Below are 24,294 nucleotides of genomic sequence, written 5' to 3' on the forward strand. Positions count from 1 at the left end.
AATTAAGCTCCAACCTTACCCTTTACTGCATTATTTTCCTTTGAGGTTTACTTTGATATTATTTCAAAGTCTTGAAGCTAACAAAATGCTGGCCAATATTTAAAGTGACAGGAGAGTTCTGGAAAAAGATTTAGGAGGCAACTGAAGTCTTTYAGTGCGGGACTCTGAAACAAGACAGGAAATCATAAAAAGGCTGAGTGCACTTTACCATACTCAAAACAAATTCTGAGACTACAAAGGCAAGTAGAATGGCATCAAAACCACAAAAAGCATGAGGATACAGCCGAAAAACATACATCAGTTTGAATTATTGAATTAAAACATGGGTGAAATTCTGGTAATGTATGGTATTTGCTTCTCAATGAAGTTTAGGATACAATGGTTACTGATTTCCTGCTAGAAGTGGGAGAAATGATTAAAGATGAGGCAACATAGATCTATGACTTCTAATGTGCTGTAAACATGTACAAGCAATGAAAGAATGGGTTGTGGAAGAGGGTCTTCTGCTGTGCTCAGCCTTTCCTTTTGACTTGCACATCTCCCAGCAGACCCGTTCCTGCTGAGGCAGCTGCTGGAAGCGGTATTGTCTGGCTGAAAAAGATGGGGGACTTCCCCAAGAGAAGGGTCTGCTCCTCCAGAACTGCCATTTGTGTTGGACAGTTAGGCAGGGCTCGATATGATGTCCAAGGGAAGCATGGGTGAGGCCTTCCTGGGGTGATGGACATGGTTTTTGATGCCCATAATCGTAATCTCTGCTCACACTGAGTGCTTTAAAAAGGGGATCCAAAGTTCAAACATTTGGAAGTCTACTCTGGTTTTCAAGATCCATGTTTTCTTGAATCCAGCAAAGAATAGTATCCTCATTCAAAATACCTGGGGACATTTCTGGCCAGTGCTGTAAGTAAAGCTAGACAGAACAGATATGAGCGACTTATAAACTGGAGTATGGGTTCACAGAATCACAGAATAGTTGAGGTTGGAAGGGACCTCTGGAGATCATCTAGTCCAACCTCCCTGCTCAAGCAAGGTCACCTAGAGGTTAGACGGGGTTGCATCCAGGCAGGTTTTGAATATCTCTAGAGAAGGAGACTCCACAGCCTCTCTGGGCAACCTGCTCCAGTGCTCTGTCACTCTCACAGGGAGGAAATTCCTCCTCATATTCAGGCAGAACTTCTTGTGGTTCAGTTTGTGTTGGTTGCCTCTAGTCCTTTTGCATGGGACTATCGAAAAGAGTTTGGCCCCCTCCCCTTGACACCCTCCCTTCAGATACTTATACACAATGATAAGATTCCCCTTAAGTCTTCTCTTCTCCAGGCTAAAGAGGCCCAGCTCTCGCAGCCATTCCTCATTGGGCAGATGCTCCAGYCCTCTSATCATCTTCGTAGCCCTATGCTGGACTCTCTCCAGCAGCTCCATGTCTCTCTTATCCTGGGCAGCCCGGAACTGGATGCAGTACTCAAGATGAGGCCTCMCCAGGGCTGAGCAGAGCAGCAGGATCACCTCCCTCGACCTGCTAGCAGTACTCYTCCTAATGCACCCAAGCATACCATTGGCCTTCCTGGACACAAGGGCACATTGCTGCCTCATGGTCAACTTGTCATCCACCAGCACTCCCACGTCCTTCTCTGCAGAGCTGATTTCCAGAAGGTCAGTTGCTAGCCTGCACTGGTGCATGGAGTTATTCCTCCCTAGGTGCAGTACCTCGCACTTGTCCTTGTTGAGCCTCAGGAGGTTCCTCTCTGCCCAGCTCTCCAGACTGTCCAGGTCTCTCTGAAGGGTATCAGCCTGAGGGTATCAGCCACTCCTCCSAGCTTGATCTTATTGGCAAACGTGCTGAGAAGGCACTCTCTCCCTTCATCCAGGTCATTGATAAAGAAGTTGAACAGGATGGGACCCAGTACTGAGCCCTCGGGAACTCCACTAGTCACAGGCCTCCAACTAGACTCTGCCCCACTGAACACAACCCTCTGAGCTCTGCCTTTCAGCCAGTTCTCAATCCACTTCACAGTCCATTCATCTAACACACACTTCCTGAGCTTGCCTAAGATGATGTTCTGGGAGCCAGCGTCCAAAGCCTTGCTGAAGTCAAGGTACACAATGTCCACTGCTCTCCCCTCASCTACCCAGCCAGTCATGCTATCAAACTGGTTAAGCATGCTTTGCCCTTGGTGAATCCATGCTGACTACTCCTGATCACCTTCTTTTCCTCCATATGCTTGGAGATGACATCCAGAAGGAGCTGTTCCATCACCTTTCCAGGGAGGRAGGTGAGGCTGACCGACCTAGAGTTGCCTGGGTGCTCTTTCTTGCCCTTTTTGAAGACTGGAATGATATTGGCTTTCTTCCAGTCTGCAGGCACCTCTCCAGTTCTCCATTACCTTTCAAAGATGATGGACAGCAGCCTGGCAACAACATCCACCAGCTCCCTCAGTATCCGTGGGTATATGCCATCAGGGCCAATGGATTTGTGAATGCCAAGTTTGCCCAGAAGATCTCTAATCCTATCCTCCTCAACCAAAGGAAAGTCTTTCTTTCTCCAGATCTCTCTTTTCTCCATTGTCTGGGATTCTTGAGGGCTGCCCTTGGCAGYAAAGACTGAAGCAAAGAAGGCATTCAGTAATTCTGCCTGGGTTGTGCTGTGCAAGGGTTAACCACTGCCCAATGCTTTGTTCCCAAAGCCTGGATATGCTGTCTTTAGTGACGTTGTTCTCCAGTGTTGACTCCTAGATTGCTCCATTATCCCCAGGCAAGGTAGATGTTGCATGTCCTTCATGGTTGATGTACTGCCCAGTGGATAACAGGCTACTTGTGCTGCCCATTCCCTCTGCAGCTGGAGGATCTCGTTAGAAGTTTACATATTTGTACTCTGGTGATGAGCTGGGCAAGTCTCTGCTAAGTAAATATGAGATTACAGTGTTTGCACACACACAGAAAAACATGGCTCTTGAAGATAACTTCAGTTTTTCTCTTATTCGGAGCTGCACTATGGCTACTCAGAGATTTTAAAGTGAGCTGCAATGCTTTCTATCTGCTAAATACTGAGGGAAGGTTAGAACATTTTTCCTCAGCGACATACAAGATTAATTTCAGAAAAGATCTCAGGGAACTGCACTCTCCACATATTGCTTGAGATTTCAGGGTAAGATTTTATCTTTATGTTCAACCCTGGTAAAGGTGGTTATGTTACTGTGCTTCAGAATAGCCCTTCCTTCCTCTTGCTGAAGTCAATGGGAGATTTATTCCCTATCCCAATTACATAGCTGGCTGCATACAGATGCCCATTGAAATCTCATCGGCTCTTTCCTCTCACAGTTTTGGGTGGGATGCCTGCTGTTTCAGCCAAGGTCTCTGTGACAAGATTGTGTGATAAAAGTACACAATCTTTCAAGCTAACCAATTGCTTGAAAATGCAGATCATCTACCTCTCTTTGTGGTCACCTTTTGAGGGGGGTTGATTTCTCAGTCCCAGAAATGGTGCCTGGGTAGTCCCAGACAAGTAAGGCCTCCATGTTTACAAGCATCTCCAAAAAAATTGCCAGTGCTTCCCCATCCCTGACCCCTCTTTGCTGTCAGTGTCATTCAGCTGTGTGAAAACAGAGTGGCCTTGAGGGAGGTTAGGGAGAAATGAGGTTTCAAGTGCAGGGACTGGTGGTTTGGTTTTTTGTTGTTGTTGTTTTTGTTGTTCATTTGGTCTATTTTAAGGACTCTGGCTGAGAATGCAAACGACAACTGAAAACTTTTTCCCTTTAAAATGTGAGGGGTTTCTCAGTGCTTGGCTGAGCTGGGATTGAGTAAAAAATCAGTACACTTTATACCATAACCTCAAGACTTGTCTTCTTTGCAATAGGTATTGGTTGTAACCAAGTCTCCACACATGRTAGTGTGTGCTGGTTGTTTTCTGTAGACTTTTATGTATGCAGASGCCAAACAGTTCAGGAATGATATTTAGCCAGGTCCCGGACATGTGACTGTGGTGCCACAGAGGAGTTCCTCTTGTGAGGAGCACACACTTATGGTTGAAATGTTATCTACAACAGAAGGATTCGAGGCTCTCTCCTCCACAYCCCCAGAAAGGGATTAGGATTTGATTCTGTTTTGCACGTTGGGGTCTGTTTCTGTCCTTGGGTACATTTCCTAATCTCCCATGGGGCTCAGAGTTTCATGGACAAATGGTCTTGCTAAAGATAAATTCAGTTGCATTGCGAATTAGTGTGATTGGTGTGATAAGCACTACTGAAAAAACTCACATATATTATAAAAAAAGTAAATGTCATGGCAATGCAGCTATAGTTTTAGGATATGCATTTTACCTTTAATTTGACTTCTTCCTAACTGACTCACATTGCTAGTTACAGATTGCAACTCATTCAAGAGGAAAAAGGAGAAAAACCTTTCTATGAGTTGATGGAAAAATGGATCTCTCCCATCAGTTCAAACATGTTTCCTGTTACAATGTGTTATTCAGACAATTTTCAGCTCTCAAATTGTCAGTACTTCTYGCAGTCTTTGACAGTACTGATTCTGCCCTCAGGGACTGAAATAATTCACCTGAGCTGCATGGTATTGTTCTATTTCCTGACTGGTATGACCAGCTTTTACTATTCCTACTTTTTCTGCCTGAAACAAATTTTTTTTTCATTACTTCACATCTGTGGCCTTTAGGACTCCAAATTTACTTCTCCGTGGACATTCACTGACAGTGACTTTGGCTAACTCCCAGTATTCACTAAAGATGTGTCAACTTGTGAGCATTTATTCGTGCCATTCACCCAGAGAGCACTTTACAGACAGAGAAAATGCTTTAATTTACCATGACAGGTCCTTGAAGGCATGGCTTTGGAGCACTGAGATGACTCATTGTAACATTAAGGGGAAAGCACATAGTAGCTAAGATGACATTAGGTGGCTCCACTGCAGAGGCAATTAAACACTTTGCTTTCTAGATTTGGTAGGTCTGACCATCTCCTATTTCTGGTTAAGTCCTGGTAGAGCAGAGTGGCATGATGGACTCTTCTGAAATGCCATTAATGTAGCCAAAGCTGGATGAAGGTACCCATGTTTTAAAAACATCATTCCTTGGAGTGGAGTCAGTTTGGCAGAATCTGGAGCTTTGTTGAAGATTCACAAGAATGCAGAAACTACACATCTCCTACTGTCCCCTCCCCCTCCCCCGAAAATAATTCTATTTACTGCAATTCTGTGTGACATACATTAAATTCACCTTCCCCAACAGTATTTTTGGCTCTGCTGGTACCAAATAAGGGCTTCTGACAGATGTGATCTATTTTACCCTTTGCAACTCTGCTGCTTTGAGTTCTGAGTCCTATCACACAATTAATGCTTTTAATATACACATGTATGTTGATTTGGCATGTTAATATGTTTTTATCTGAAGCTGGTCTGGGTGGAATGATACAATTTAGTTTCTTCTAATGGCTTTACACACCACAGCGTTGCTTTTTTCCCCATCATTGAATACTCTTCCCCATCTTCCCCACTGCCCATACCTCATTCTCTGCCAATTTCTGAGCAGATCTTTCTCACAAATATCTGTTTTGTCTCTTGCTTTCCAAAGCTGAATCGATAATTCCTGCAACCAATACCGAGGCTCCCAAACTGCCTTCAATAAGAGGCCATCTGTTTAATCAATCTCTCTCTGTCATCTCTGTGTTTTAGTCCAGATGCTCTCCAGTTAACTGGGGTTGTTGTTAATCCAGCAGGGAAAGGGTGTGAGAACAAAARGTCATTTGGGATAATTTATCTCCATGTTTCCAGATCCACAGTGATTGTTCTTTAAAGGATTTTTTTTCAGAATGATTTCTTTTTAAGCAAGTTATTTATGACCTGGAAATTGAAACCTGGCTTCAGCATTTGTATTACCAACAATCTGAACAGTCTCTGCAATGCAGTGGAGGAAGGTCAGTGAATACTATAAGAGCCCATGGTGTTTGTTACTGGCATGGAAGGTTAAGTAGAAAAGAGGCGCACACCAGCAATTCTGCTACATGTCTGTTTCCATACTGCAGCTCATGCTCTTTGCCTAGATTGTGAATTTATTCTGGAAACAATATGCAAAGGCCCACAAACAAATAGTAATTCTAAGGCTGAGTAGTTCAATTAAACTTTCTCTGAATGCAGTTTGTTTTTAAATTATTACCAAGAGGTTCTAGGAAGGCTGAATGCTTTCCTTGAAAATGTGGAGAAGGGGAACCAAAGCAATGGCAATCCCCTTCAGAGTTGTTGCACAGCTTTTCTGTCACCATGCCTTTGCACCGCACCTAGCCGAGCAGCATGTAGCCCTTTTTTCCTTTGAGAAATGGTTGCCATCAGTGTTTTCTGCAGTGAGTGTGGTAGAGAACAACATAATGCTATCCTAGCTGAATGCAAGCATACAGATCATGGATGCAGACTGGTGTGTACTGAGGAACACTGCATTTTGTTTAAGAAAAATCACTGCTTTTACAGAAGTCATGTAAGCAGCATGTGTGAGACAACACCGCTGCAGAAATGCAAGCCTCCTCCACAGCACTACCAGACTGAGTAAGTCTCATTAGCACTGTGAGTTAAGTAACCAATTGCTCCCACCTCACCCTAGACCTAGTAGGAATAGGCTGAGGTATGTCTGCATAAAGTGATGCTGATCTAACATCTTTCATACTATGGGCTGTAGGATTGCAAGCAACATTCCCTGTTCCCAGCACTCGCTACCTGGGAAACTGATTTTAGGTGAATCAGTGAGTGTTTAAACATTGGCAGGGTGCAAGGAAGTCACTTAGCTCCTTGGCTTCTGCTCTGAACTTTAGAGTCAGAATGTAAATCAAATACCCCCAGTAGCTGCATGACATCTTTATTTTTATTGGCAAGAGAAGCAGTATACACAGCGACATTGCAGTCTCTTAGCTCGTTAAAAATATCTCAATAAATAAAACAAATAAGCAACATATACACTGGAACAGAAAATGAAAAAAAAAAGTGGAGGGAGTTAGCGGTAGCAAATCATGGAGCAATAAGGAAAAGTGTGTGGGGGGTAATCCAGGCTTTACTTGAAACAAATCATGCAGGAACCTAGGGAAACTGTGGGTTTTTCCTTTGTTTTTTTTTTTCTGAGAGCCTTGGTCCAGTTTTGACATTACTGTACAAGAAATCAGGTTTTGTGTTTAAAAAAATAGACAAAAAACATAAAAAAAAGAATACAGCTAAGGAAAAGTAAAATCTGAACCCAAAGATTTCTCATAAATGTATTCCTGAATTAAGATTTTTCAGAAAAAAGAAGATATTAAACCAAACACACAGACAAAAACACACACAAAATCCAACAACAACGAACAACCAGGAATGTTGCTTCTCCTTGCTCTTTGGTCAGTCACTTGGGGAGAGATGTTGCAAAGTTTCAAACCGTTARCTTCGGTGCTATTTTTCTGCTCAGTCTAAGTGCTCTGCAGGAGTTCAGAGCTAGGGAGGTCAAGAGGGGTCTTTTGGACCAGTTTACTTGAGGTTGTTAAGGTTTCAGAAGCTACAAACTTGGATACATCCCAATTCCACTTCAGTCTCAGACACTGGACAGTCTAGAGGAAAAAAAAAAAAAAGAAAAGAAAAATAAATACACTGAATACAGGACATCTATCTGAGTTGCCTTTTCTCACAAACTCCTTTACTGTATAAATTAAGGCTATGGTTCATGAAAGCCCATGACTGTGTGCTAAAATTTGCCCCTGGTTACAGCAATATGTAGGCACACAGTAAAATCACATCTCCTCATTGAGTGAATATGTACAAATACAATCACTCTGTCTCCCCCTGTAAGTGCCATACCTCTATGCATACCTATGCTGCCACTTCAAATRTAAGGCCTTTTGATGCCAAAGCCATGCCTTTCAGCATAGTCTCAGTGTGAAGCTAAAGGCCTAGAGCTTATCAGAACTTGGAAGAAAGCTGATTATACGTTGCTGCCAAAGGTATTTTGGTTTGGGCCATTCTGCTGTGTTTGCAAGAAGCACACCCTCTTTGTGCCGTCCTCATTTTCCTCAGCAGCTGAGTAAGCTCTGAAGCACCAGAAATAGCCCATGCGACCTCTTAATCAACTAAAATGGGAAGATCGGATGTTCAGTTCTAGTGGTGCTGCCAATTTTGTCTTGCACTTAGCACAGGACTCCCACTGACTCCCATAGAACAGAATGAAGTGTCTGAGATGCAGTTTAGAAAATCCCACCCACAGTGACTCTCAGTTCTTCCTGCAAAATCAGGCAAACCCCAAAGGAAATGAATACGTTTTCTTTCCATCCTGGGGTAACACATTTATGAAATTTTTAAGCACATCTGAAAAAAAAAGAAAAGAAAAGAAAAGTAAACCTAAACAATTCCTTTGAGCTTTATATGTGTGAACTTCACAGGCTGGWAATATCACAATCTTTTTTGTGCTGTACAGTGAAAAGGTTAAATCTATGGGCAGAAGCAATGCATCTGTCAAAAAGTTTATATGCTTCCAGCAGGTTCTTTGATCCTAGGAGTTCTGCTAAACCTCTGCTTTTCATGCAGTTCCTTGTGACCCACTCCTTTCCAACTCTACTCTGCTCCGCTCGTTGGAATGTGACAGGATTCAGGCAACACAACTGGGAGCCTTTATATCTGTGGGGTTTGCTCTGATCATTTGCAGCAACCTGCTGCTGCTCATTTGTGGGCTGGTGGGACAAACTCTGTAATCCAGCAGTGCCCATGGGATGTCCGATCTAGTTTGGGGGAGGGATGGCTTTTCATGCAAGATGCTGTTTCTGCCTTCAGAAAACCAGCTTAGCTCATATATCAAAAAGGAGATATAATTATTTCCTCCCACTAAGGAAAGCTTCCATTTAGCTTATTTCCTTTCCTTTCCTTCTCAGAGTTATTAATTATCTAATTTCAACCACATTCTGCAGACGAGTTCAGGACTTGACAGGCTGCCCAGGACCACTTAGAAAAGCTTAAATGCTTGATGTATGTGAATGGCAGTGGTTTGTGTGTGCGCACATCTGATGATAGACTGCCTCTTTCTCAATGCTCATGTTGCTGCAGCTCTAGCAGGGGGACTTAGGAGAAAAAATAGAATAAAAGGAAGGAAGATACTACAGAGAGATTTTTTGCTTGAGCCTGGGGCAACCCTTAAGGGCAGCATTTTTTAATGATTCTCTCCAATAAGTAGAAGATGGGGTAGAGGATGCTCACCATCAACTGCACAACAAACTGCTGTGTCCTGCTCTTTTCTGGATCCAGCGGCCACATCAAACAAACTGCAGATGGATAGAAAGTGTCCTAATAGTTAGCTAAACTATTTTCCCCGATTTTTTAAATCCCATCCAAGACTGGACAGATTGAGACAAGCAGCAAAGCTGGCAATTTGCTAGTCGCACTCTTTAACCTCTGGTAAGGCACCTCAGTCTGGTCTCCTGTGGCAATGTTAGGATCTGGTTCTCACTGCTTCCTTCTGATCTTCAGTAACTCTTTTGGCTCTTGTCACAGGAAAAATGGGAATTTCACAGTAGGTCAGTGCTAACAGGGAATTTTGGCTTCCCTATTACAGGGAGATGAATGAACGTGGTCTACTTGGCAAAGAGTATCACTACTGTGCCCCAGGACACTGGCTTGGCTTTCCTAGGYCACCTCCCATACTCCAAGTTTTTAACCCTGCCCTTCCAGGGCTGTGAAGGGGCAAATGAGCAGGCAGGTGTGGCTGTTATTCAGCCACTGCTTGGATAATGTCTAGTCACCAGCCCTTGCTGTTGCCTCCTTGTTTTCTTCAAGATGGGCCGTGGGACCCGTATCTCACACCAAGGTGGTGCTGCTTGCCTGCTAGTCCATGCTTCACTGCTACAGCAGTGCAAGTCATCACAAATTTGAGCCAGCATTGAACTTTGCCAAAAATAAAGATTGTTCAGATCTCTTGAGACAAACTGTCAAGCTGCTTCTGGCTACGTAGATTAATTTCTTAAATYGTCCTCTTGAACCTTGAACTCTTTTCGGTGGTGCCATGTGACAGGACAAGAGGCAACAGGCACMAWCTGAAACACAGGAAGTTCCCYCTGAATATAAGGAAGAACTTCTTTCTGTGAGAGTGACAGAGCACCGGAACAGGTTGCCCAGGGAGGTAGTGGAGTCTCCTTCTCTGGGGATACTCAAAACCCACCTGGATGCAATCCTGTCTAACATGCTGTCGGTGACCCTATGTGAGTAGAGGGGTTGGACTAGATAATCTCCAGAGGTCCCTTCCAGCCTCATCTATTCTGTGATTCTGTGATTCTGTGATTCTGTGACATAATAATAATAAAAAGCCATTTCTCCAACTCCACAGAAAGTCATTTTCACCCTTACAGTAAAGAGTAAGAGACCAGGAGCACCTGGTCTGCACTGACTGTAATTCAAACAGGTATGATACAATCACATGCCCCTGGGGGTAAACACCAAAAGAGTCCTCAGGCAACACATCTCTTGGTAAAGACTTTTTTTCATGKTTTTTTTTTCTTTTGGTGATGTAAAGTTAACAAATCAGACCAAGCAAAAGGTAACTTGTTATCTTCTGCCCCTTTTATATGTTGAAATCAGAAGTCTGCTGGAATGGGTTAAATAGCCCAAGTCACCTGTTTTTGGTGTAGCCAAACTAGATGTCATCTTGTGCAGCAGTGCTAAGACTGGTCTCATCCAYAACCACACAAAAATTAGGCCATTGACAGGCAGACCCAATCTGTCAGCTCAAGAGAGGGACTACACAGCATGAGAATAGCAATGTATCAGTATTTCTTCTTATATTGGCCTTAGGGACCACCTGATGATGACCTTTTTTGAGAATCTGCCTCTAAGTAGCAATTTTGAAAACATGTAAATGGTTAACAGAAGTAGGTGGGCATCTCCTTGTGGCGTGAAGAATACACTTTGGTGGCAGGATGTGTGCATAATAATAAGGCAGGCATAGAAATGGCAGAGAAACGGCAAGATGAGTGGTGTCTGTATCCATTTCTCCTCAGCTTGTTCATCCTCAGTTACACCCTTCAGGTGATTCAGATAGAGGAGTACTGTGCTTAAAAACCTTCTGGTATCCCAAATAGAGCTTAATAAAGTGTGAGGAGTTCAGTGGCTTCTCAATTTGCTTCAGAAATAGCTACATATATTTGAGAAATTGTACTCTTCATCTAGCTTGTGATTCTCTTCTCACAAATCTGGTCTTTTATATTGGGTGAGGTTGCTCGCTGCAAAGTTTTTGAGTCTTGTAGGAGAAGGATTAGCTCTGGGATGAGGAAGAGGGATGCTGCACTGAGAATCTGATCTTTTCCTTGCTTCTGCCTAGTGCCAGCAGCACCACTGTAATCAAATCCTTCCCTGTGGCTGCTTTCTCCTGCCCCTGATTTCTGGAGAGCCCAATTCAAGGCAGAGGAGTCAGGCACTTGTACCTACAGCAATGGGAACATGTCCAAGGGTAGGGAGTGCAGCAAAATTTGAAGTGTCCCAATAAGTACACAGAACAGCTGGCTCTAATCTCCCAACTCACTGTACAGCAAGGGGACAAGTACTGCCCTGTTGCCTTCAGGAGTTATAAAAAGGAATCAACAGGGTCCTTCTGGCTTCATGCGCTGTTAAATTATAGAGAGGTTTTCCATAGTATTTTCATGTTTTAATGGACCCTCCCAAGGTCATGCTTCATATTTATGATCCTTTAATCCCAGAGGGGCTCAACAAAGCATTCTTCAAAGCCTGCTAATATATTCAGCTGGCAATTACTCCTAAGGCACTTCTCAGCTCTGCTCCTGAGCTGGACCCAAAGAAGTTTTGTAATGAAATCTTGCAGGTCTGGCTCAACTGTGGCTCTGCTGTGGGTTTTCTTTGACAGTAGAATAACTGGGTAAGGATTTATGGGCCTCTTCCTTAAAAAATGCAGCACATCTCATAGCATAGGGGGGCCTAGATCTGGGGGACATTTGCTTGCATGGCACTAAATCTCCCTGAAATGAGGGATGCAGGATAGCTCTGCAAGTTTTTAAATGCACAGCTACRTATGACTGCTGGGTCTTCCAAGTGGGTGTGAGTGCTATATTATCCAAATGATAACACTATTTGATATCCTGAACGATAAGGCCCCTCAGATGGAGTGGTTTTTGTCCCCAGTCCTTCCTCTTCCAAGTTGGCATGGTAGGACAGAGCTCAAAGCTCAGTTGTAATCTCAGCTCATGCTTTTTATGTAATTGCTCTCTGTGCATGTGCCTCAGTTTCCCTGGCTGGCATGTAGATTTTAATTAACTATTGCCCATAAAGTGCTTTGCAGTTCTCCAAGGTAGTATTGAAGGATGTAATACTACATGATAACAAAGCATGATTATACTTTCTGGACTGAGACATGATATACTGTGAAGTTCTCTGCTAAACATAGCTTCTAAGCATTTTGCTTATGTTGTAGCTTGTAACATGGAATATAATTCTTATACACTTATGATTCTTGCTCCATTTCAGCCCCCATGCAGTTTCCCATGATGGCATAGACGTATGTAGAGAGAATTGAGGCTTGCTGGTCTTTTTTTGCTTCAGTCCTCAGACCCAGAGAACTGCATGGAAACCATGGCAGCTGAGAGCAAGAGACCTGATGTAAAGTGGCAGCAACAGCAGGGACCTGATCACAGGAAATTTCGCAACAGGCCCCTGAGGTCCTCATTTATACAGGAGTAGGTTTGGGTTCGGTTACCAAGGAGTTGAAATCATTTCCATAATACGGTCAAGAGTGAAAAAGGAATAGGAAAGTCTACAAAAAACCCTCTGAGATTTTTTTMTTTAAGAAAAGGATGCTTTTTCTATTTGTTTTAAAGTTGGAGATGTCAAAAATTGTTCCTTATTTCTGGTAGAAAAGCCTGTCATGCTTGATTTGTTGTGCACAGCTTTTTTCAGGGTGATTGCTGCCAGCAGTGGGTTACAGGCTGGGTACAGGGAGGATCTAGCTGACTGAAATGTCATTTAAGCAGAGCTGAGGTGGTGAAGGCCTAATTTATGAATTGCAACAGTCCTCATCCAGCAGCTGCCTCCCTGGAGTTGTGCCCAAACTCCAGCAGTACCTCAGCATCCATCAAGCCCTGGTACGTCTCTGGATGGCTGCTGGCAGTCAGCGTGCAGGCCCATAGGACCTCCTGGAGGAACAGGGTCCCTGGCAGACATCTCCAGCTCAGCTCTTCCTGCACATCCCTGAAGGCTGCAAGACGACCAGGCAAAGAGCCTCAGGGACAGAGCGCAGGTGGCACRAAGCGCCTGGGCTCTCTCGACCCACATGGACTTTGGCTAGCCAAAACCTGCCAGAAAGGACCCAGTCCGCCTCAGGGGTTGTGAACTGCCCTGCCCTGTTGTCTTCTGTTCGGGGATGGCTCTAGGAGTGGGGTGGACAGTGAGTGGGGGGGGGACAAGGGAAACAAGCTAGACAGCCTAAAGCAGCACACACCAGCTGCCTGCCACTGTGCCAGCTGTTACTGATTTCAGCAGTCGCTGAGAGGTTTACAGACTGCTTCCTCCTCCTTCTTCTTAATCTTGGGAAATTATAATACAGTGTGAGTCAAAGTCAAGACCCCAGCCCCTTTCTGTCAGCACATTGGTGAGGGGTTGACCATCCATTCCCGTGGGTTGATGATGGTAGCCTCTCTAGTGGATGCTGTTTCTGACCAAACAGTCTTCATTGCCAAATGGAGTTTGAATTAAAGTAATAATGAATTCCTTATAACTGACATCAGCAAGCATGGTCCTGACTGATCCCATGGGCTGTTGTCCCTGTGATCCCAACTAACAGAAATGAGAAGGGTACAGTTCCCTGCCAGTCCAGGTKGGTCCTGGAAACTTTGCAGTATTCGGCACAGTCTCTGCTGCTGCATTTTGTCTCCTTTGAAGTCTCCCTCTCCAGATTGTGCCTGCTCTTTAAGTGTCCCCACACCATTCATTTTAACGGGATGTTAACTTCAAAGGCTGTTTTCTTACAGACTCTGGGGGTTTGCAGGGAGGAGGAATTCCTTGGGCCAGGCTGGCGAGTGATGGGGATGCCTAGTGCAATTAAGCAGGTTGCAAGAATAGAAAGTGCTGTTGGATGTGGACAGGAGCAGAGCTCTGTGATCTTCCTCCCCAGGAAACAAACATGCACCAAAGAAACATATGCTAAACCAGACCAAGAGAAAGCCMCCAAAAAACTCAGCCTGATTTTCCCCATCACCACTGCCTTGAAGCTCATCCTTCAAAAATGAAACTACCAAGAACAGATAAATGCAGGAAAACATAGGATGAAAAACTACTCAGACTGTCACTAGACCTGGCTCATGCTGATGAATTTACTCTGTTAGGTGCTGTACAAGAGCTGGTAGGGGGGTTTACCCCTCCCGGAAGTCTAGCAGCACAGGACTTGATTTCCCTGCTTAAGGAGAAGCTGCATGGCCCTCTACTCCCAGTGAGCAATACAGGGCTGTCCCGATTTCCCCTGATAGCGACTGGAGAGCAACTATTTGGATGGGGAAGCAGGCTGCACTTTTCACCTGAGCGTTGTCTTCTGTCCCACACTTACGAGACTTGGGGCTTGGATATAACACCTTAGTGAGAAAAAGCAGGCAGTCTTCCCTTCTGAGAACATGGGTATGAGGCTCCCTGTAATGTGAGGCAATGATTTCTCTAGCTGTTTTTATGCAGGCTCATATTTTCAGGGCTGGAGATTCTCTGTATATTTATAAAGAGGAGGCAAAATGYGATGTAGACAAATTATTTTGGAATAGTCCAGCCATGGGTTTGAATTCCCAGTAGATTACAACACAGAAAGGGATGCTCCACTCTAGAAAATCAACAAAACATTTCAACCGATGCTAAGTAGCAACTACCCTTAATAATTTTTAAAATAAATAAATGTGGCTAGTTCAGTTATTGCATTATGTCATATCCCCAGTATGCCCAACCTCCATGACAAAAATGTATATATATTGCCCCATAAGCTTGACGTGCTTGGGGACAGGGAAAACAACAGCAAACAATGCRAAATGTGACATGAGACATGTATTTGTGTCCGTGTCTTCGGAGATAATAGTTCAGCGTGGCCTGATGTGAATTTTTGAAATGCCAAAGCAAACAGCTCCAGAAAATGAGCTGTTCTTTTTTAGATTAGGAAATGGCCAGCTGGAGAGGGAAACAAATCTCAGTGTCTTGATACTCAGGCCAGAAGGTTGGAATTTGGACTACTGCTAGCCACAAGAGCCTCCTCTTGCCTGGCTACCAGGTTGGTTGTAGCTGAAGACCAGTGAGCTGGACTYGTGAGAGCACGCTGTGCTCTCTCTCCAAGGCCTGTGATTCAACTCAGCTCCAGATTTGCCAGCCAAGAGTACTGTCAGTAGGACCTAATTGGCAACTTGAAGGGCACAGTTCTGAGCTACCCAGGATGAACTTGCTGGTTGCACAGAAATCATCTAACCTGGCTAATGTGAGATTATTATCACAGTTACTGTCTCTAGCTGTGATATTCAGCTTATGTGTTTACCACCAAACACCCTCAATACAGCCCTTAACCTTGCTCAGTCCTGAGCTCAGTGGTATGGAGACCATTGCTTCCAGTTGTCTGGGAGGTGGCTGCTTTAAAAAAGCATATTGCAAGTACCAATCATAATATCAAGGGTCGGGTTTGTAAGCTTTGCCTTCCAGCTCCCTGTGTTTTTTTTTTATCTGCTCATAACCTTCTGAAACTTGCGCTCTTTGAGCTGAAAATTTTCCATGCCTGAAGGTGATTCCTCTTTCTTGTTGTTTTCATCTTCTAGAGTCTAGGCAAAAATGGCCCAGCTGTTTTGGAGCAAGGGGAAGTGGAAAACAGCTGYTCTCCAAAATGATAAAAACTTCCCTTTGACCGCATGTTGGAGGCTGCTATGGCCATGGGTTGAAAGCTGAAAGGCAGAATGCAAATGCCTGGTTTGAAAAGCAGCATCCCACCTGGACCTGGAGGAAATTAAGTTTGTTTTGACCTAGTTCTAAGCCTCCCAAAATCACCTTCCAGTCATGCACAGGGTGAGCATTTCTGTGAGCCATATGAAGTAGCAGGAAGTAGAAAGAATTTACTGCTTATGGCAGGAAGTAAAAGGAATTATTTTGACCTGGATTTTAACATAGTGGTATTAGGTCCAGTTAAACATGCAGTCATTGTGAAGCAGARGGAATGTGCTAGGACACATGCAAGGTGCATAGCAGCTTTTGTGGAAAGAGGCTSGACTCAAGACTGGCACACTGGGATGCACACAAGTAATCCAGGCATTTTCTAATCCCCATCCTGGGGGACTAGGAGTAGCATGTAACTACCATGATGCTATTGCCCCTGTAGATCAGAAAAGCTGGAAAGGAGCAAAGGTGAGTTGCGGTAGAGATTTGTAGATTGAAATCTTGCTCTGATTTCCTTTCGCATAGGGTAAAAGCACAGGAGAAAAAAGACTTGTCTGTAATCAGCCAAATTTCTCAGAAGCAATGCTTGAAAGGAGGGTCCCATCCTGGCTTCCCCAGCTATAAAGCTCCAGTTTGCAGGGGGAGTRAAGTCTTCCTTCTGAGTGTCCATTGGGCCCCAGGAAAGTGGAAGTGAATCTGCCTTTTGGAGGTGTTTCCCTCAGCACTGGGGAACATGTAGGTGCCCAAARCACAGTAGAAGCTTGTGTTGCCAGCAGAATGCCGTCAACTTCAGCAAACCAGCACGGCTCCTTAACTCTGGGAATTGGGATGCCTTTTGCCTCCCTCCTGAAGAACCACGTGATATCACACAGTATGCTGCAGTCAAAGTATGCCCAAACAAAGGCAGTACATGTAGCTTTGCATCTCTACCACCCTGTCCACARCCTGAGTCCTCCTAGGAAGGGTCCTATTTACAGAATACTGTCCTCCCTTGCTCCTTTCTCTGCCTTTTGCATCAAAACGAGCACAAATGCCCCGTAGTTGCTAGCTGAAGGCAGCCCTGTCAGCATCCAGCATAGCYTGGCCTTCTCTGGCCTTCCCAGGCATTATAAACCCAGGATCAGTGCTTGAGCATCACAGAAGTGAATACTTTCTCTACATCCCCTTATCATCATGGCCACCTCTGAGTGAAATAGTGGACCCCCAAGACTGAGAGTACTTTTATCCATCTTTGGTGCTAAAGTACAGAGCCTTGCAACAGGCCTCTATGTTTTAACTGGAAAAAGTGAGCACAGAAGTTTTGGTTTCTATCCCTACTTGGATAAACATTGGTGGCATCCCATCCTGTGAGATGCMTGTGTTTGGTGCAGGACCACTGAGACAGACTAATGGAAGCTTAAACAAGAAAAAAAAAATCTGAATTGAAATAAGAGTTACCTTTTCCTGAAGCTTTCCTGAAACCTGCACTTTTGAAAATATAGCCCAGTTAATTTTTTAAAGATTTCTGATGATGAGAAGTGTCTCAGTTCAGAAGATACATTTAACAGCCGAACCTACTTTGCCAGCTTCCAGTTGCAACAAATATGGTCTGCAGGAAATATATCTCCTACCTTGAGATTCTGATCACAACAGTGCATGGCTTGGTTCAGATTTGATCAGCTTCTTGCTTCTAAGTAGACAAACAGACTCCCATCAACAGTTTTCTAGAAAAACTATTGCTGCATCAATCAAAACTGGTTGTCAGAAAGGGAGGTGGAAGGTTTGRAGCAATATCTGAAGAATTTTCAAAGACTTTTCAATTCTGCAATTTCCACGCTAAAATTTTTACATATAAATGTAACTTATAGCAAAAAGGTGAAAACCAAATTAAAACACTCAAACAGACTTGAACTGAATTCATCAAATCTTTAGGTGTGTTTATGAAAACTTCAGTCTGTTCTGTTTAAGGATGGGAAAACTCTGTATATGTACATATGCTCTGTTTGTGTGTGTTTACGTGCAGTTTATATATGCTCAAGTATTTTTATAGCAAAGCCAAAGGAAGAAAGAGTCTGCTGTTATGCATATAATGTACACAAATCTACACATGCTGCAGGCATTGCTTGGATCTGTACCTCACAGAGGGATATTCTCAAAGTATCTTAAGGATTTGTCAGCTGTCCCCAGAGCCAAAGTAGACAGCCCTGTATCTTTGATATTTAAAATATCTTTGTATTTAACTGGGCCCAAATGCAACTTTTTGAAGAAAAGGACTATAGCTCTTAGCAGCAGCAAGACCTTTGTTAGCAGGCAGCTACATGCACTTTCACTGGGGAAAAGACAATGTGTGACAATCTAAGAGAAGGATGGAGAAGCTTATTTCAGAGCCATTTCCACTCACTGTCTGAAATATTTCAGAAAAGTCTCCCTTCCACTTGACAACACTGCAGCAGGTTGACTTGGTGGAGAAAATGAGATGACAGTGGTGTGAGATGGAAAAAACAGTGCTTCAGTTGTGTCTTTGAGCACATCTGTCTTGCTGGCTGTGTATCTACCTGACAAACCAGCCCTTATGTCCTTGAACAATTCTCCCCAGGGATCCCCAGATGAAATGCAGAGGGTTGAGGACCTCTTTCTGAACACACCCAGTGGCAAGTGGTAGGAGTCAGGCACAAAAGGGAAACTGAGGCTCAAAGAAGAAGTTAGGTGGCTAGAATAGCAGTAATTCCCAGATCTCTAGGGCATTTCCAACTACAAAAGGCTGAGATGTGGATGGGGTATAAAATAGCATAATTATGGTTGCTTTCATACCTTCCAAGAGTGCCAGTTTTTGAGGCTGTGGCACAGACGCCTGCTTGGGCAATATATGGACCTGAAGAGAGAGGGCCCCCACTGGCAGCTGATTCTAGAGCAACGCGTGACTRCTGCTCTTGCGTAAAAGGCACAAGGATCTGTCTGCAAGACTTCAGCAGGGAGAAAGCAGTGGAGAAAGGAATTCAGATAATTGTGTACACGGAGTAGGGGGAGAAGGCCAAAATCAGATCTAATGCTGTGGGTAAGGACAGACTGAAACCAGATACCCTGGCTTGTGTTTTTCTGCCTTTGTTGGTATGAACCCTTATCTACTATCCGTTCTTGAAGACTCCCAGATGAAGGAAAGCCACAATTATGTGCATCTTACAGCTGAGAAACCATTTAAAAATGTATTCCTTGTAGTTGTTCATTCCTGCGCCTGCAGTCCTCCCTGCCATTGCCAAATGTACCCCCTGCTTCAAGTGCTCTTTACTGGCCAGAGGAAAGTCTCTAATTTCATTTACCCCAGGCTTTTCAGACCTTGAAGGATTTTCTGCCCATTGCTGCTTCAAGGCAAAAGATCCTGCCTGTGTCCCAAAGTTCTCTGGTTTGTAATTCAGTACCGTTAATGTGAGGGTGACTAACTGTTTAAAGGGGATGTGGAATAAGAGTACAGCCCATCTAAAAGGAGATTTAATCATTTCAATTCTCTTCCCTCCAAGCCTGTTTATGTCTCCCCAACCTGGTCTGACAACTGTCAAGAAAAGCTGATGGCTTGCTCACACCTTGCTGTTCTGGAAAAATAGTGATGATAAATGACCCTGAAAAACCAACAAAAAAGAAACTAGCAGGAGACCTTATAACCCTGATCCCTTGTGCTCATCTTTTGTCTTAGCCAATGGAGCAGGAGGGAGGAAATATGCAAGTCTTGGGACCAGCACAGCTGCCTGGTACCTTGCCCACAGCTGAAATAAACCTGAAGCACATGTGAGTGCTCCTCATAAATAAGTATACAAAGAAAAAGAGAGGATTTAAATTAAAAAAAAAAAAAGTCTGAAGTCTGCAAGAAGCCAATACTGATTGAAAAGAAATTGAAAAGAAAGAAGCCAATACCAATTGAAAAAGCTAATCAATCTAGCTTTAATATGTATTTTTTTTCTCATTCTTTTCCTCCAGAAAGGCTTCTTGGTACCTGTTGCCTYGCATAGACTGTTTGTATGTCAAGGGTCAAGGGTCACAACTCAGGAAGATCTGCCAGCCCTATAAGGTATTCAAGTCTAGTTTTATAAGGCTGAAAAGTATTTGTTTATTTTTTGTACCCATTTTGTCAGATGATATTTGAATAAAAGAAAAGGATTTTAATAAAATGCAGAAAAACGACATTTTAAGTACACTAGATACATTTATATGGACTCAGTGCTGTTGATGCTCTTCTGTTTGAAAGAATGGCCTGCATTTAGAATTGTTTAATTAATCTATAACCTACAGATTTATCTACGGATATATTAATTAACATTTTTTTGATACTAATATATTAATCACTTTTTTTTGATTTCCACATCCTTTACTGTTTTGGAGTCTATACAGCTCATTTTCTTGCACTCACTTCTTATTTATAGATTAAAAGCTGGAAAATGAGCTTTTCTGTTCTCCCGTCTTCAAGTGTGCTTCTGGCAAAGGCAAACTATCTGGGGATAAATGAATTGTCTCCTGTACTTGTAGAGGCTAAGGCTGCCACAACAAATTCAGCACCTCTCATACTCTGGTTTTGAAGTTTGCTTGGCTCCAGATAATGGAGTTGTTAAACTTCCTTACAGGTTCAGTTCATTTTAACTTCAACTTTTGTTTCATTTGAAAGTGTCATAACATATGAGCCATTTGTGCTTGGAAAGGAATAGGGGTTGTGCTAATTTCACATTACATTTCAAAGAGGTGTATTTTAAAAAAATGTATGATTTTCTTGAGGTACAGGACATCAGCCCACTGACTTGTCCACACATATTTTTTGGAAAACTTTCCAGAAACTTTAAGACTTTGGAAGCCTCTATCAAACTGTTTGACAAYAACTAACCAGTTACAGAAGTTGAAGAGCGATCATAGTTGCTGCAGTACAAGCTTAAGCTTAAAGCCACAAAATGTCTGGAAGCTCAAAGGTCTTCTGAGAGTAGAAAATCAGYTTTGCCTCTGATGTAAATCGGTATAATCAGCTGGTGCTCAGGTACCTATGCTGCTGCAGGATCYGGATCTGAAAGCTGAGATTGCCTCTGTCACATACACAGAAACTGGTGGGGTCAATCACTTTCACCAGAAGAACTAGCCCTTTTGGGTCCTGAAACACTTAGAGAAAGCCATTTCTTTTTCATTTTGGCTAGTGGCTGATCATTCTAGTCCAGATAAAACAAGTTGCATGGGGTAAACCTTGTGGGAGGGAAGACAAGAGAGAGCTCTGCAAAGGAGTATTTTGCTGCTGGGACTCTCAGTGTTTCTGTGTTATATCCTGGCTCTCTGCAGCAACCTACAGGCAGTTAGTTTGTTTGCTCCAAGGTGCTGTGTCCCTCCCTTGCCAGGGAAAAAAAAAAAAAAAAAAAAAAACAGGAAAGAACCTCCCAAAGAAATAGTTCCCCCAGCCTTGCACTCCTCCACAGTCCAAGTATTGGCCTCTCTGGGCCAGTGGGGTTCACTGCAGTCAGAGGAGGAGGCAGATTTGTGGGAGCCCTTGGTTAAAATCTTGGCAGTACATCACTGAAAGCACGGTTAAAAATTGCCAAAAGCCAGAAACTGTTAATGAGCAGTTGGAGCATGAAGAAGCAGGACTGTTTCAACATTTGAAAGGACCATCTAAGCTCTGTCTTCAGCTCTATACAGCTGCCTTGTGGGTGGCTCTGAAGAACAAGTACTGGGAACATCACCAGCATCTCCTGACCAAAGAAATGGCTCACCCTGCAAGAAGCAAGGAAAAGCATGTGGACAAGCATCCCCAGCAGGCACAGAGAAGAAGGATGAGATGGAGCCGGTAAACTCCAGCCCTTCCAGCTAATGGAGCAGTAGAGAGAGCCAGAGCCCATCTCTGTGACAGATTTCCTTGTGTTCGTCTCTCATCCCCTCTTCAGAAGTAGGGATGCTGTTTTTTAAACAAAAAACATGGCCTCAGCTTTGCAAGAGAAGTATGGAATAAAGGAGGAAAGAGGGAATGGAAGAAAGGGAATGAGATTTTCATCTTGTGGACCTCAGGTAAAACATACGCAGTATAGGGGAGGAGAGGTAGCACACATACATCCGTATCCTTTAACTACRGCACTGATGCTAATGAGGCACATGCCAATGATGAGTGCAGTCATTTTGCTCATGTTAAATACATTCCTTCCCATATATCTCTGTTTCACGTGTGTCAGATGTTCTAGCTTCCGAGATTCTCACTTAAATATGGGCTTCAGCTGCTATATCATAAGCGGTTTTGGTTACAGTAGGCATTCAACCCACCCTGCCTGAAACACAYAGTCACTATGCTTATGGGCCAGTCAAAGCAGTGTCATTTCTGGAAATATATTATGTAGAAGCCAGATAAAGAGGGTAGTGTTGTTATGCAAGGGCAATACACTTACGGCTGAGGTGCCCACAATAAAAGCAATGTGCAACTACAACCCTGCACAAACACAGCCAGGCTTAGTTTACTTTAGGATATGGTTGCATGACCTGTTTGCTTAATGACTTATACCACCACCTGGTCTAGGATGACTAATCATGTCTATCCTCTTGGAAAGCAAAATATCTTGGTGTATAAGAGATCTATATTCTTTTAGGTTAGTTGAGAATGTCTGGGAGAAAAATATCAACAGGAACAAGGTTCTCCTTCCTCTTGAAAATATATGAAGATAGTGACTTTGGGCAGTTGGTGCTTGGTTAAGTCAGATGTAGGTAAATCAGTCAGTATTGGTGTCTGGGAGCTATGTGCAATGGAAACACTGAGCATTACAACTCATTCCTTGCAAGTATGCCACATCACCCAGAATGCATCTCTATGACCAGATTCAGCTAGGATAACTGTGCACCTTGGAGCATACAGATGTTACATTGGCTGTGTATGGAGGCAATATACATCTTTTGTATTTGCATCAGAGTAGGGGAAAGAGGAGAGGAGAGAGAGAAAAGCTGTTGCACACTTCCCTGCGTATCACCAAACAAAATATCCTGGTCAACCATGGAGCTGCCCGCCAGATGCAGACCTGTCTTATGGCATCAATAGAAAGGCTGAATATCTACTTGTGGGCAGCATTTTCCGGGAGGGATGCAAAGTGAGCTGGAAGTTAGAGACTCCTACTGACACCAGGTCCTGTCTGCAAAGCCTGCAGGCTGCACATACTGTGTGGGGCATCTTGTAAGTGACTGCAGGTTCCCAAACAATTTCTTGCTTTCTTCCCCTGAGTTCTCCTCTCAGCCTCTCTCAGAGGCAGAGACTAAGATCACTTGCAACAGGAGTATTCTTCCCTGTTCCTTCTGTTGCCAAGCTGGGTTTTGGTTTCCCAAGCCATAGGATGCCCTGACAGGGTTGTCCTTCAATGGGAAATATGTCTCTGGTCCTTGCCTGTGTCTATAAGGATGAACAAAACTGAGATATGAGAAGATCTATAAAAAAGCCGTGTGGCTCCAGCCCCTTTTTTATACTTGTCTTATCAATATGTATAAGCATCTGAAGGCAGGGTGTAAAGAGGATAAAGAGGATGGGGCCAGACTCTTTTCAGTGGTACCCAGCGATAGGACGAGAGACAACAGGCACAGACTGAAACATGGGAAGCTCCCTCTGAATRTGAGGAAGAACTTCTTTACTGTGGGGGTGATAGAGCACTGGAACAGGTTGCCCCGAGAGTTTGGGCAGTCTTCATCCTCAGAGATATTCAAAAACCGTCTAGTCATAATCCAAAGTAACATGCTCTAGGAGACCCTGCTTGAGCAGGGGGCTTGGACTAGATAATCCCCAGGAGTCCCCTCCAACTTCAACCCTTCTATGATTCTGTGAATAAAACATAATATTGGATGAAGGGAAACCCTTTCTCCTYCCCTTCAGTCTCTGCCAAAATAATGCAAATTCTAGGAAAAACATTTTCTCTAAAAATAAATATATTAATCTCTAGCTTTATTCTTTTTCTAAGGGACCTCTTTCAATCTGGCCTGCTCAAACAACAGTTTTCCTGCTCTAGTTATTTTTCCTATGTGCAACATGTATTCAAATGCAGTCTGTAAACTTCATGAATGACAGTGTCYCTCTGTGAGGAGAGTGTAGTTTACTAACTCAGGCACTGAGACAGGGCACTAGCAGGTCCTATCCCTTGGACAGATCCTTTCTTATGAGTTTCCCCGATCCTTCTATCTCTGCTTTGTTTAGATTAAGTACTCTGGGGATGGGAACAAGTCTTGCTGTGTCTGTACATAGCTGAGCATGAAGAGGATCAGCCTTAGCCTTTTTTCATCAGTGCAGCACAGAGTCTTTGTAAAATTGTTGACACCTAATAGTAAATCAACAAATGGATAAGACCAGCCATCCATTATGTCTGACCAAACTACAGAGATTAATGCCAGTGCTATTAACAATAACAGCAAAAAGTCAAAAGAACATTTCTGGTTTAAATTCCATACCACCACCCC

At 43.5% G+C, this 24,294-nt stretch overlaps 1 protein-coding gene across 1 annotated transcript in view; it reads right to left on the reverse strand.

Moving 5' to 3' along the window:
• Positions 1–6,831: 6,831 nt before the first annotated feature.
• The window catches only part of TWIST2 (twist family bHLH transcription factor 2), a 45,869-nt gene continuing 28,406 nt past the window's right edge, over positions 6,832–24,294 (reverse strand). The window contains exon 2 of the mRNA XM_085304386.1: positions 6,832–7,565. The gene's annotated coding sequence lies outside the window, so the exon portion shown is untranslated. The remainder of the gene's footprint in view (positions 7,566–24,294) is intronic.

Source organism: Rhea americana, unplaced genomic scaffold (assembly GCF_003343005.1).
Source record: "Rhea americana isolate MKP2758 unplaced genomic scaffold, rheAme1 scaffold_209, whole genome shotgun sequence".
Classification (NCBI taxonomy): Eukaryota; Metazoa; Chordata; class Aves; order Rheiformes; family Rheidae; genus Rhea; species Rhea americana.